This window comes from Microtus oregoni, unplaced genomic scaffold (genome assembly GCF_018167655.1).
Source record: "Microtus oregoni isolate MIOR12 unplaced genomic scaffold, Mior012 000091F_ref0000469, whole genome shotgun sequence".
Lineage (NCBI taxonomy): Eukaryota > Metazoa > Chordata > Mammalia > Rodentia > Cricetidae > Microtus > Microtus oregoni.
In genome coordinates, this window is record NW_024544600.1 from 3,222,870 (window position 1) to 3,235,929 (window position 13,060).

Sequence of the window (13,060 nt, forward strand, 5' to 3'; positions counted from 1 at the left end):
AATTTTTTTGTGTATGGGTGTTTTGTCTACATGTATGTCTACACGCTAAGTGCATGCAATTACCACAGAGAGCAGAAGAGGGCAACAGATCCCTTGGAACTGGGGTTATAGACCAGTTTGTGAGCTGCCATGTGGGTGCTGGGAACCAAACTTGGGTCCTTTAGAAGAGCAGCCAGGGCTTATCACTGCTGAGCCAGATCTTCAGTGCCGTCTTCCTCCCCACCAGCATCTCATCTTTTTGAGACAGGATTTCACTACATAGCCTTACTCAGCCTGGGGTGCACTATGCACACCAGGCTGGACTTGGACTCACACTGATCTTCCTGCCTCTGTCTCCAGTGTGCTGGGATTAATAGCGTGCGCCACCATGACCTGCCTCCAAATTAAGGTTTGTGGTTTTGTTTTTTAACTGTCTTTTGAATCTTATGTGCATTTGAGCTCCTTTATTGGAGATTAAATGTACAGACTTGGGGAGAAGTCTTGCCATTTAAGTTTAAAATAAATACTAGACCACAATCAAGTAGTTGGCTCTAAGTGGCAAAAGAGACACGTAATTTTTATCTTAATTTTAAATTATACTCTACAATTTACTGGTAACAAATTTTCCCCTTTAGGTATCAGATTCATTTCTCACAATGAAACTCATTGAGAGACGTTTTAAAACCAGTAAAATATGTGATGTCAAGTTTAAGAGCCCAAATTTATATGAATTTTAAAAACGTCTCTGTGAAGTTGGGGGCCAGTCTAGTCTACACAGCAAATTTCAGGCCAACCAGGGCTATATAGAAAGATCCTACCTTTAGAAAAAGGCAATCTGAGTCTTCAACACATAAGGATATTTGTTTTCATGTATTTTAATTATCATAGGTTTAGATTTGAAAAGCACTAAAAGGAACGAATATGATTTATTTCATTATTGCCCAAATTGGATTAAAATAAAATTCTAGTATAGCAAATTCCATTAGAGTAGATTATAAAGCATAACCCAAGGGAGGGCCGTCTTCTAGTCACTGTGAGTGACATCAAGAGACCGGCTGGGTTTGAAGGCATTTCCATACAGTTCCCACTGTATTTGCTCCATGGTGACCGGCCCGACACAGCCGTGCTCCGGAACCCTTGCGACAACGTCACCTTGCGACATATTTTTAGTTCTCTTCTGTGATTTTTCAAAATGTTAAAAACTGTCTTCATACACAATGTCACAAAGAAATCAGTGTGGGTTTAATTAAGGGAGCGCACAAGCCTCAGGTACTGGCAATGCCAAACAGCCAAGAGGGTGGGAAGAGTCACGCAGTTGGCCGGCTCTCTCACAGGTGTTATCCTGACAGGAGGGCGCTAGGAGGGCGAATACAAAACAACGGGAATATCACGCGAGACTACGAACACACGTCCTCAGCACTAAATGAATGCTGGCTTGGGAAGACACGTGCACGGAGAAAACAGTATCATTTATTATATTTACAAACCAGTATGATTCATCAGTCCCTACCTAAAAACGCAGGTCATTTCACCAAGAATAGCAGCAAACTCTGTCCTCAAGCTCATGTTCTTGTAATTCTGAAAACACCGAATACAACGAAGATGATTTAAATAGAGCCTTTCAACAGCAACAACAACAAAACGCCGTGACACCGCAGCCGGCAAACATTTAGCAGAGGCCTCACTACTCGCTTTGCTGCTCCTCAGAACTGAAAACAAAAACAAGTGGTATATTCTAAGATGAGTCAACACAGAAAAGCCATTTGTAAAAGCAAGCAACACGAAAACACTGTTATCATCCCCCTGTTACCGAGGGATGGGAGAGACTCGAAAATGCCCTGCCTAGCTCTGAAGTCCTGCAACCCAGAAATCACTTTCAGGACTTTTGTGTTTTTTTTCTAAGTAAAATTGTATGTATAAAATTGTTTTATATTTTGATTTTTTCACTTAATAATGTATTATGAACTTTATTTAGTCATTAAATTTGCTTTATGACATGGTTTGAAACAGCCAGTGACATTACATTGTGTAAACAGAGATGGGAGGGACAATTTAGGTCACTAATTCTCTGACACAAAACACCAAGGGTGCCATGTCCCCTCATCCCCAAACACTGTATTTTTGCAATATTATTAGTACTTGTAAATCTAACTCAAAAAAGTTTATTTTTTTAAATTTAATGAATTAATTTATTTTACATCCTGACTGCAGTTCCCCTCCCGCCTCTTGTCTCAGTCCTTCCCCCCACCCCCACTGCCTCCCCCAACCCACTGCTCATGTTTTATTTGAGTGTCACATTTTGCTCCACTTCCTCTTTAGGGTCCTTCTCTTTCTTATTATTTATATGATATAGACATCATGAATATTAATCTATAACCCTATAATGAAGGCATCATTTTTTTTCTTATACTGTCATTTTTATTTCTGACACTTGGAGTATAAATGCTTTGTTTTGTTTTACTATTTGTCTTTATTTTTTTCCTTTTATAAATTATTTCATAAAATCTACATTTGTCTTCTTCAAGTGTCATTCATTTCCACAGTGTGTCTCATCTCTGGGTAACATACATGCGAAATTGATTGCTGGGAATACAGTTGCTGGAATGCTTGCCTTATATACATGAAACCACGGGTTCAATTATCAGTACCACACACACAAAATATAAAAATAAAATAAAACTTAAAACCACAAGTGGCACACTGTTGTGGCAAAACACAAAGCCCTGTGGTGGTAGGTTATCTTACTTAAGTGCCCATCCCGTTAACATTACGTGTTCAGCCCTGGTATTGCGAAATCAGAGGGTCTCACTTCATCACCAGCTCAGCTTGTGAATTACAGCCATGTCATCCAGGAAGCCAGATATTTTCTATTTTGTTTTAATGTCTTCAAGAGTTAAAAGGAGGGGCAACTGAAATGAGCTACAACACAATGAGTATTAGTACCTGCTATTCAAACTCACTGCACAATCAATTCATCTCGACAATACAAGCACATTCAGATTTTCCAAATACATTAGTTACAGACTAAAAGAACAGTCACAGAAAAAATCAAATAAGGGGACATTTGCATTGTATGCCTGTATGGAAAGCCTTCATGCTGCCCGATTTTCACTGTAAACAGGTCCTAAAACACTACCCCTCCCCAAGGTAAACAGCTTCATTCTGTTAGAACTGTGTATTCCGCTCACTCTCTACTTTGCCACATTTCTCAGTTCTTAAACACGACCTGGGCCCGAGGCTGTAACTCAGTGTTGGAGTACTTAATTTGTCTAATGTGCACAAATCTCTGGATTTAATTTCTAGCAGCACACACACAAATATATTAAACAAAACCAAAATATATAACTGGCTTGACTCTAAGAGAAGTGTAGTGGCTTACGTAGAGGGCTGAGCCTCCAACAAGCTGGAGGCTAGCCTAGGCTACACTGAGAGTGTATGGTCAGCCTGGACTACAGAGTGAGGCTTTCCCTCAAAAAATAACAATAAAAGCAGCCAAAGAAACAGTAACATTACTTCTGAGAGAACACTTCTGACTATTTAAAACTGTAGCTGTCCTACACATATTTTAGGACTGATAAAGTCCAATGTTTAGTATTAACAGATTAAGTGTCCTGAAGATCCCTTCTGTTCCAACCACGTTGCTGTACTCCAATAAATTCTATGAGTATAGTTGATTTAAGACATGAGGCCTAGGTCGGGCTTTTAAAATCCTATACTTCCCCAAACCATGCTCTACTGTCTAGAGGCTTTGCGTTTAGACATGAATAAGGTTTCATAGCCTTTCTCATTTACTCTCACCTAAAATGTTGGAAAACCCCGCTTGAAGGCTCTACAGACATATCAGACAAGGGGGAAAACACACAGAGAGAACAGCTTGAGCTGCGGGCTCTCACTGCAGGGAGCCTGAGGAAACTCTGACTTACCCACATCTCACATAAGGGTTTCCACTGACAATGTAATTTTTGTCAACATTCAAAGAAAATTCAGCCCCGGTCGGTCAAAGGTGGCAGTGGCAATCGCAGGTGCTGACACCCTCTGTTTGTCTGAGGAGGAGCAGCCACATTCCTAGGGAATTCAGATGTCCTCCACTGTGGCTTGAGCTCCCTAGTTTATGTCACATCCCTTAGGGGCAGGAAATCTGTCCCTAAGATTTAATGTCACACCCAGCTCCTAGCTTGGGGAACTTCTCACGGCCTTTCCTTTGGTCTGAATACACATTAATTCATTCATCTCCCTCAATCGATGTCCCAAAAGGCTGGAGAGACGGCTCAGCAATGAGAGCACAGACTGCTCTTACAGAGGACTCTAGTTCAGTTCCCAGCACCCACACGAGGTGGCTCACAGCTCCAGACTCAGGGAAGCCAAGGCCTCTCTGCCTTGGCACCTGTGCTCACCTGCATATACAGACACAGATATACATCCTTTTTTTCTTTTTTTTTTTAAAAAAGAAGTTACTCCATAGAAGTAACACTTTTAAATTGCTGTATTTCAAAAAATTGTAATCGAAAACTCTAAAAAGCTTCGGTGAAACAAGAATAGAAGCTTAAGTCCCTTCAAAATAAAATTGAAAATAAATTGAGCCAGAACTCTGTTCTCTGTAAGGAGGGTTACCGTACATAAACTACCGTAAGCGTAGCATTAATCATCCTTCTGTCTGTATGCAGAGACAGAAGGGCAGCTCAGAACTCTTCTATGGAAAATAAAGAAACAGCCGACTTGAGGGCACCACCTGTGCCATTCCAAAGCTGCAGGTGTCTGCTGTCCCTGAGCGCAGTGGTTCAGGATGGGTCAGGGTTTAGCCCGAGTTCTGCGGTTACTAGCAGTGTGACCTTGGATGAGTTACTTAACTTCTCTGTGGTCATTTCTTCACTTTTATCTCAAGATAATATCCATTCCTCCGAGGACCATAAAACACAGGCACCAGGGAGCTGGGGTGACTCAGTATATAAAGCACTTGCTACATAGGCATGAGGTCTTGAGTTCAATCCCTAGAACCTACATAAAAGAGCGGGCATGGTGGTGTTCATCTGTAACCCCAGCCTTGGGACGGCGGAGAAGGGATAACCCCACCCGTGGGGACCATTGGTCAGACAACCAAAGCCAGTCAGTAAGCCCCAGGTCCCAGTGAGAGGCTGTCTCAAAAGTTAACACCTGAAATTGACGTCTAGCCTACACACACACACACACACACACACACACACACACGCACATGCATGCACACACACACACACACACACACACACACCTGCAACACTGTTAGTCTGACACACTGAATGTGAACAGTAACCATTAGGTATTATTCTCATAATCTTTCTCTGAATTTACGGCACTGGAACATTTAGTTCAGCTCTGGGTTTAGACATAAGTACTTTTAAATTAATTTTCTGTTTATTTCTTGAAGGATGGCAAAATAATTACTATATAATTAGTGTATCTACTTGTTATACTATGTTATAAAGTACTGTACCCTACAGTATTAAATAACAATAATACTTATTATTATTACCAACAGCATTTGAGACTGGATCTCACTATGTAGCTCTGGCTGCTTGGAACTCACAGTGTATACCAGGCTGAATTCAAACTCACAGACTCCCCTTGCTCTGTCCCCCTAACGCTAGGATTAAAGATGCGCCATTACACCTGGCCTTCAACAGTTTTTTTTTTAAAGACAGGGTTTCTCTGTAGCTTTGGAGCCTTTCCTGGAACTAGCTCTGTAGAACAGGCTGGCTGCGAACTCACAGAGATCCGCCAACCTCTGTTGGGATTAAAGGCGTGCGCCACCACTGCCCGGATCAAACAATTATTTTTAATACAAATCACACATGCGGCTATGACTGGCAACCTTGGCCTGGTTCCCCATATGCAAAGAAATCCCCTGGCAGGGAAAAACAAGCACTATCAGAAACCCTGAGGTCTGTCCTATAATCACTACAGAGTAAAGCCAAATTCATATCGACTAGCCAATGGGCATTGAAAATATTAGTCACCAAATTGATCCCAACAAATAACAATAATTGATTGGCTCATTGATGTATTTCCCCTTGTCTTCCCCAACCTTTCTATAAGCAGTCAGAAAGGAAAGTTTTCATATTTTCTGAGAATCTAATTACTACTCTCAAACCATGCTCTCTATCTTAGTATAATTTTTAAAATGAGTCAGTACAAGTACTTCAAAAAAACTAGGAGTGCAGAGAATATGCAGCTATTTCTCTTCATAATAGAAATGTGCAAAGAATTCTTAAAGGGCTCTTCAGAGCGCCAGAGGCAATGGAAGCATTGATGGAGAGGGAAGCACTAGTAGGGTTGGCAAGAGGACGTGGGAAGAAGCAACCAGCCCCTCAACCAGGCCCTGGATTTTTCATCTTCACGGCACAATGCAAGGGAAATGGGAGTAATTACTGTAATTAAAACCCAAAGGAGAAAATGCCCCGTGAGACAAAGTTAAGTCTCTTCTTCTTTGGACACTGGTATGGAGGGAACAGGAGGTCAAGGTACGAGGCTTAACTCCGTGGCAAATTTCACTCTGCAGAGCCCTGCTCCATGCCAGGGTGCTATTTCTTTTGGAACTGTGATCCAAAAGAAAATACAGAAGAGAGAAACTACCTTGAAACCGCAAACACGGCAGCAGCCGAGTTGGTTCCGAGTCTATTTAGTCATTACGCTATTTAGAAGAAAGTTAGTGAAGAGGGGGAAACAGAAACAACACCGTGTTGTCATTCTCCCCACTTCTCCCCACGGCTCCACAGAACTCTCCAGCATTTAGAGTCACTGTGACCACGGAGGGGGTCTGGGGATGCAGCCTGATGGGCAGCGTGTTCACTTAGTATTCCTCAAGGCCTCCAGCACAGTCAAACCAGGTCTGGTGGTGCAAGTTTGTTATTCTAGTGCTGGGGGGGGGGGATCCAGAAGTTCAAGGCCATCCTGTGACACATCCTGTGATCCAGAGTTCAAGGCCAGGCTAGGCTTCACAAGGCCCTAGAGCAACGGTTCTCAATATTCCTAATGCTTCAACTCTTTAATACAGTTCTTCATGTTGCGGTAACCCCCAACCATAAAATTATTTCATTGCTACTTCATAACTGTAATTTTGCTACTGTTACAAATTGTAGTGTAAATATCGGATATGTAACCCCTTAGAAAGGATTGTTTGCCCCAAAGGGGTCGCAACCCCTACACAGGTTGAGAACCACTGACCTAGAGGGAGGGGCAGGGCGACACCCATCCCAGAGGAACAATGAAGAGCTCTAAACTAAGTTGAGGGTGACTCCTCAGAGATCACCTCCTAGAGCTGCCCTTCCCTTGGCTCCGAGTTCATCCTCCATGATACTGTGTACAGCGGCTGCCCAGTGGTCTATAGAAGAGCACCAATGTCTACTCTAAATTCATGCCCTGACTTCCAGGCACCTGGGAGGGAAGAGCTGGCAACAGTCCCATTTCTCCAGGAACTGTGCCTCTGTTGTTGTGACTGCTTTAAGGCTCCTTCCAAAAGTGCTCCGCCTTGAAGAGAGATGGGAAAAGATTCAAGAATGCTTTGTGTTCCCAACTGGGTCTTGGACTGAGCTCAGGGATGCTGTTCCATGAAGCAGGACGAGTCAGACAGAGTGCATGACATCTGATGCTTGCCTGTGTGTGTTTAAAGTAAAACCATGACCTGACTAGAAGGGTAACATGTGGACCTAATTTTGAAAATATAAACAGGAAGCACCCCCACCCCAATATTACCATTTAAAAGAAAAAAATGAAAAGCAAACCTCAAAGATACCTTCTAAGGAAGTCATGGTTGTGACAAACTAACAAAAGTAATAAAATGTCGCATAAGACACCGCAACCACTAGAGTGAGGGTCTCATGCTGTCACCCTAAGATCTGATACCTACAGTGTTTCTCTGGATGAGTAAAAATAGCATCGATCTTGATACGCCAAGTCATTTCCAACACGTCTTGGCTTTTGTTGTTGTTTGTTTTTTTAAGTAGTAAAGGGTTATCCTTAATAAAATATCCATTGTCACTTTTTTGCTTCAAATAAAGCCATTATAATTGGGGATAAACTAAATTTTTTTAATTTCACCTTGTGTTTATAATTTAAATGTAAGCCCGGTGGTGGTGGTGCACGCCTTTAATCCCAGCACTTGGGAGGCAGAGGCAGGCGGATCTCTGTGAGTTCGAGACCAGCCTGGTCTACAAGAGCTAGTTCCAGGACAGGCTCCAAAACCACAGAGAAACCCTGTCTCGAAAAACAAAAATAAATAAATAAATAAAATAGAATTATAATTTAAATGTACAAAAAAAACCCCCCTACCTAATCAATGGAAACTAGATTGTTAAATCTGACTTTCTTATTCCCAGAAAAAAGCACAGAACTGTTGAGTTCACATCACGCTAGAGGAAAAGGCCTCTTCTGGCTTTTTTTTTTTTTTTTTTGGTTTTTCGAGACAGGGTTTCTCTGTGGCTTTGGAGCCTGTCCTGGAACTAGCTCTTGTATACCAGGCTGGTCTCGAACTCACAGAGATCCGCCTGCCTCTGCCTCCCGAGTGCTGGGATTAAAGGCGTGCGCCACCACCTCCTGGCCTCTTCTGGTTTTAGAACAGTTTTATTCACAAAATTCAAATTAAAAAGAAAAAAAAAGATGGAGGTAGACCTGTTGACTCAGGCCTCTAATCCCAGCACTTGGGAGGCTGAGGCAGGAGGATGTTACAAATTCAAGGCCAGATTGGACTACAGAGTAAGATTTTGTCTCAAAAAAAAAAAAAGATTAAAAAACCTATTCCTTTAAATAGACAATTGGGAACAGTGGTATTTTGAGACTGTTGTCGCTGGGGATAGGATACAGAACCACATACATACCCTGATCTACACCTCTCCTCCCCCAAATTCTTTATTTTTATGTTGAGACAGAGTTTTGGTTATCAGCCTAGGCTAGCCTCAAATTCTGAACCCTCCAGTCTCAGTTTCCCAAGCAGCCAAAATTATAAGCATGCACTACTCTGCCAGATTTTAGGGCAAAAACCAAAACCAAAAACCAGAGGAGGTGAGTGGAGGAAAAGGGGGAGGATAGGAGATGAAAACAGAAGTTCCCAAGTCAAAGGACGTTGAAATTTCATTACATAGTACAAGAATATTCTTCAGAAGAAGTCACTGGAGATGACTTGGAATTATCCTCAGGTAGTTAAAAAAATAATTTCAAATGCTTAAACAACAATAACAAAACAACTGGGGGTGCCTATAGGAATTCTATGGTGACTGCACTCCAAAAGAAAAGCAGAAGGATGTCACCAACAACAGAGTCCACACATCTGAGCAAGACTTTGCGGACACACACACACCTTGTATGTAGGGCACTAGAACATTGAGGCAACTTCCAACTAACATCAGATTTAAACTGCTATTTACCTCTTTTAAATCACCTTCCTTTCACTACGAGGCCACGTGTGTCCCCTGCCTACATAATAAACAAGCCAAAGGAACTACAGCAAGCAGATTCGTCTGTAGAAGCCCGACACAAACACAGACTAACCATAGCATCATTGGGAGGAAAAAAATTAAACATCTACCAAAACACAATAAGTGATCCTTTTCATCTTGGCGTGGTCTTTGTGTGTAAGGAGGAGGAAGAGGAGAAATCAGTTGAGACTAAGAAAATGGAGGTGAAATGAGAAGTCAGAACCAATAGGAAGTGTTGGCCAAATATTTATGTTGTAATACTTCAGGCATCGATAGCACCTTTTCCTCCTCCTCCTATATACATTATGAAGTACACACTTAAGAAACACACCCCTCTTACACCGAACACAGCATATATTAACAGCTTCTTGGCAGAAACAAGAACACAGGGAAGGTGAGGATTAGGGAGAAGGTGAGGTCACTGGGTCTACAGCAAAGATTTCTGGAGGAATTTAGCTCTGAGTTATGCAATCACCAAACTGTTGGTGACAGAAATCAACTCTTGTTTTTGTTTTGTTTCTGATGGGGGGGGCAAGGAGAAGAAGAGATGGGGAGACCTTCCCATTCCTTTGCTGTATTTCAGTTTAGTGCTTGAACCTACAGAAAACAGGCCACCCTCCAGTGACACTCCGCCCAAGGACAGGTGGTGTTTTAACTGGACAGACAGATACCACCAAGGGCTGCATGGTGAATTTTTTTTTCTTCAAACCACCAGCCCCTTTCTCATTTGGCACTGTCAATGTGAACAGCTGTATTCTTTCCCAAGGGGGAAAAACTGCTACCAAACAAACACGTAAACATCAACAGGGGCCACCCAGCAGCGGCTCCCCCAACTGCAAAGATTCGAAACCAATTCAGGGTCACGAATGAATTAGAGAAACTGGAAACAGATGGTACCTAAATGAAATACATCCTATAGGCAGTGAACATCAGACAACAAAAACAAATGAACAATAGCAGAACACTGAGATAGGAGGCCAAGTCCTATATCCTAATTGAACGGTAACAAAATTGTGCGAGATGATGAGGACTCAACAGCTGAAAACTTATTAGGGCCCAGGCAGCCAGCCAACCGATTTGGAAACCCAAGACACAAGCAGATGATACAATGCCACTACTACAAGACTGCACAAAGTCCTCAGCCCAGTGACACTAGCCCTCTCAAGGGCTACTCTCTGAGGATACTCCAGGGGACAGCCTACAGAAGGCAAAGATGCAAGGGATGGGTCCATAAGGGTAAGTGTGAATCCCTAAACTAATAATAAACAGTGACTTGAGCTGGCAACTAAGTCCACCTATCTGAACCTCAGTTTTGTTTGTTTGCTTTGTTTTTGTTTTACAATAAAGGAAAGAGGTATAATGCCCCCCGGGGGAGTGGAGGCTTCCCAAATCTAAGATTCTGTAACCCAGTTTGCCACTATTTATTCTTGCAAATTATGACCCACAGCAAGACAAGCACAAAAAGTGGGCATAGGTCCTTGAGAAAGAGAATCGGTATCTCTTTTTGCCTTTGAAAGCCTTGTGGCTTTTATTAATCCCAGCTTGTTAAGCGCTGGCGTTTGTTTTTCTTCTTTGCCTTTTCCATCACTGCTGGCTACAAGTGTTTGCAAACGCCTTCTGCTCCGGACAAGTTTTTTTTCTTCTTTGATCGCTCTGACCATCTTGCCAGATTCCTTTAGCCTCAGACCAGCTTCGGTGATAAGACAGCTCTCCTTCCGACTCCCCATATCTACCCCCGACACCGGGAGCACTTTTTTTTCCAGTCTTCAACCCTGGCTGGGGGGGGGGGGGGGGTGTGAGCGAGGAGAGAGAGAGAGAGAGAGAGAGAGAGAGAGAGAGAGAGAGAGAAACTGCCCGCATCCCACTACCACACGTACAAGCTCAGGCCTGGCAGGTCCTGACGCGGAATCCCGTAGCCCAGAGCCTTATCAAAATGTTGCTATTTGTTGTCTTGACTCCTTATAAGGTGCTTTTTCTTAAAGCTTTGCTAATAACCCCCTCACCTCACTGGGCACCTCCGGCTCATCTATCTCCCCAGACTCTCCGGCACCCCACTTTACAGGGGGAGGTAATAATAAAAAGAGGAAAAACTGGGAGAGAGCAGAGACTCTTCAGAATTGCAACAGGAAGGTGTGAGGCGGCCGACAGCAGTCCCCTGGCTCCCAGGGGATCGGCTCTGGGGGTGTCCCTCACACACCCATCCTGACACACACGCGCCAACACTTTCCACGGCATCTACGGCGCCCCCCGCCGCGGCCTCCGCGCGCCCCCCTCGCGCCCCCCCCCAACAGCGCCCTGGGCCGCTGCGAGGCCGCCCAGCGCACGGCCCCCGCGGCCTCCCCACGGCCCCGGAGCGATGGCGGCGGCTCGGCCCTGCCCAGCTTCAAGGCAGTAAAAGCACGGGGGCCCCACCCGGGCTCCCCGGCCCCCGGCCGCACGCTGGGCGCAGCTCCTACCTCGGTCTGCCCCCACGGGAGCCAGCGGTTCCTCCGGCCCGCACGCTCTCTCGCGTCCACTCGCTCCCTCCCCGTGCAGGACCTCCGCGCGTCGTCGCCGGCGCTTGATCCCCGCCCGGGGTGACGGCTGGGGCCGAGGACTCTTCTCCCGCCCGGGGCCCACGGGGGCGCGCGCGCCGCTCTCGCGCTCAGGCTCCGGGGACGCGCGCCCGCCCGTCGCCCGGAGCGCGCCTTGCTTCCTGGTTCCTCCCAGCGCGCGCTCCCCAGCCCCGAGGTCCCTTCGCGCCCCCCTGCGCGGCCGCCCTGCGGGGCCCCGGAACCATCTGCGCGCAGCGGGGCGCGGGGGCGCGCTCAGCCGGGCCTGCGCCGCGCGCTCCCGCTGCTCGCCGAGCCTGTGCCCAGGCGCCCGGCACATGCTGCTTTGTTTGGGTGGGGGCGACCACCGCTTAACGGCGGCTGTGGTCGTGGCGATTGGACCCCCTTCTGCGGCCCGCCCACCTCCCTCCTGTCAGGAACCAGGCCCGCGTTCCCGGTCCTCTCAGGCCGAGGGCAGAAGTCCATAGTAACCCCGATCAATAATTATCCCGGGCTTGTTCCCCGGAGGGCGGCTTAAACCAGGGCCCCTGTCGCACCACCCCGACGGGCACAGGCAGGACCGGGTTGACTGGATCGGTGGACTGCCCTTAGGTGAATTTATTGGGCACAGGGGAGACGCCTTTCTCCCTGGGAATTTTTGCTGGCTACCACTAGTAAATGTTATGGGAGTGACAGGTTTATCCAGGACCGTCTGGTCTGTGTTCACTCCAGGGGTAGAGGGTCTCCATGATCCTTTCCCCGATGTTGGGGAGGCGTTGCTGTGTGTGAGAGAAGGCAACCTGAGTCACCCACTCTTCTGCGCTCCATCTCCGGAGCTGGCCAGTGGTTTCCCTGGCAACCCTCCAAGGGCCAGCCGGGCCAGCCCGGAAGCAAGGCACTTCGGAGGTACAGAAACCCAGTAGCAGGGGCAAAAGAGGGAGGACCCCTTCCCAGCCCCGCACAAACACACAGAACACCCATTCTCAACAATTTGTTCAACTGAAATTTTCCCTAGCCAGGCATGATCAAGAGGTAAGCGCTCCCATATTCCTCTTCCCAGCAGCCTTCCTTCACCTTAAGAATAACACCGGCCATAAAGGTTTTTGG

The 13,060-nt window shown here is 45.6% G+C and overlaps 1 protein-coding gene across 1 annotated transcript in view; it reads right to left on the reverse strand.

The window, feature by feature from the left end:
- Stat5b (signal transducer and activator of transcription 5B) overlaps positions 1 to 12,294 on the reverse strand; it is a 69,921-nt gene extending 57,627 nt beyond the window's left edge. Inside the window, exon 1 of the mRNA XM_041643816.1 lies at positions 11,879 to 12,294. The gene's annotated coding sequence lies outside the window, so the exon portion shown is untranslated. The remainder of the gene's footprint in view (positions 1 to 11,878) is intronic.
- Between the last annotated feature and the right edge of the window lie 766 nt (positions 12,295 to 13,060).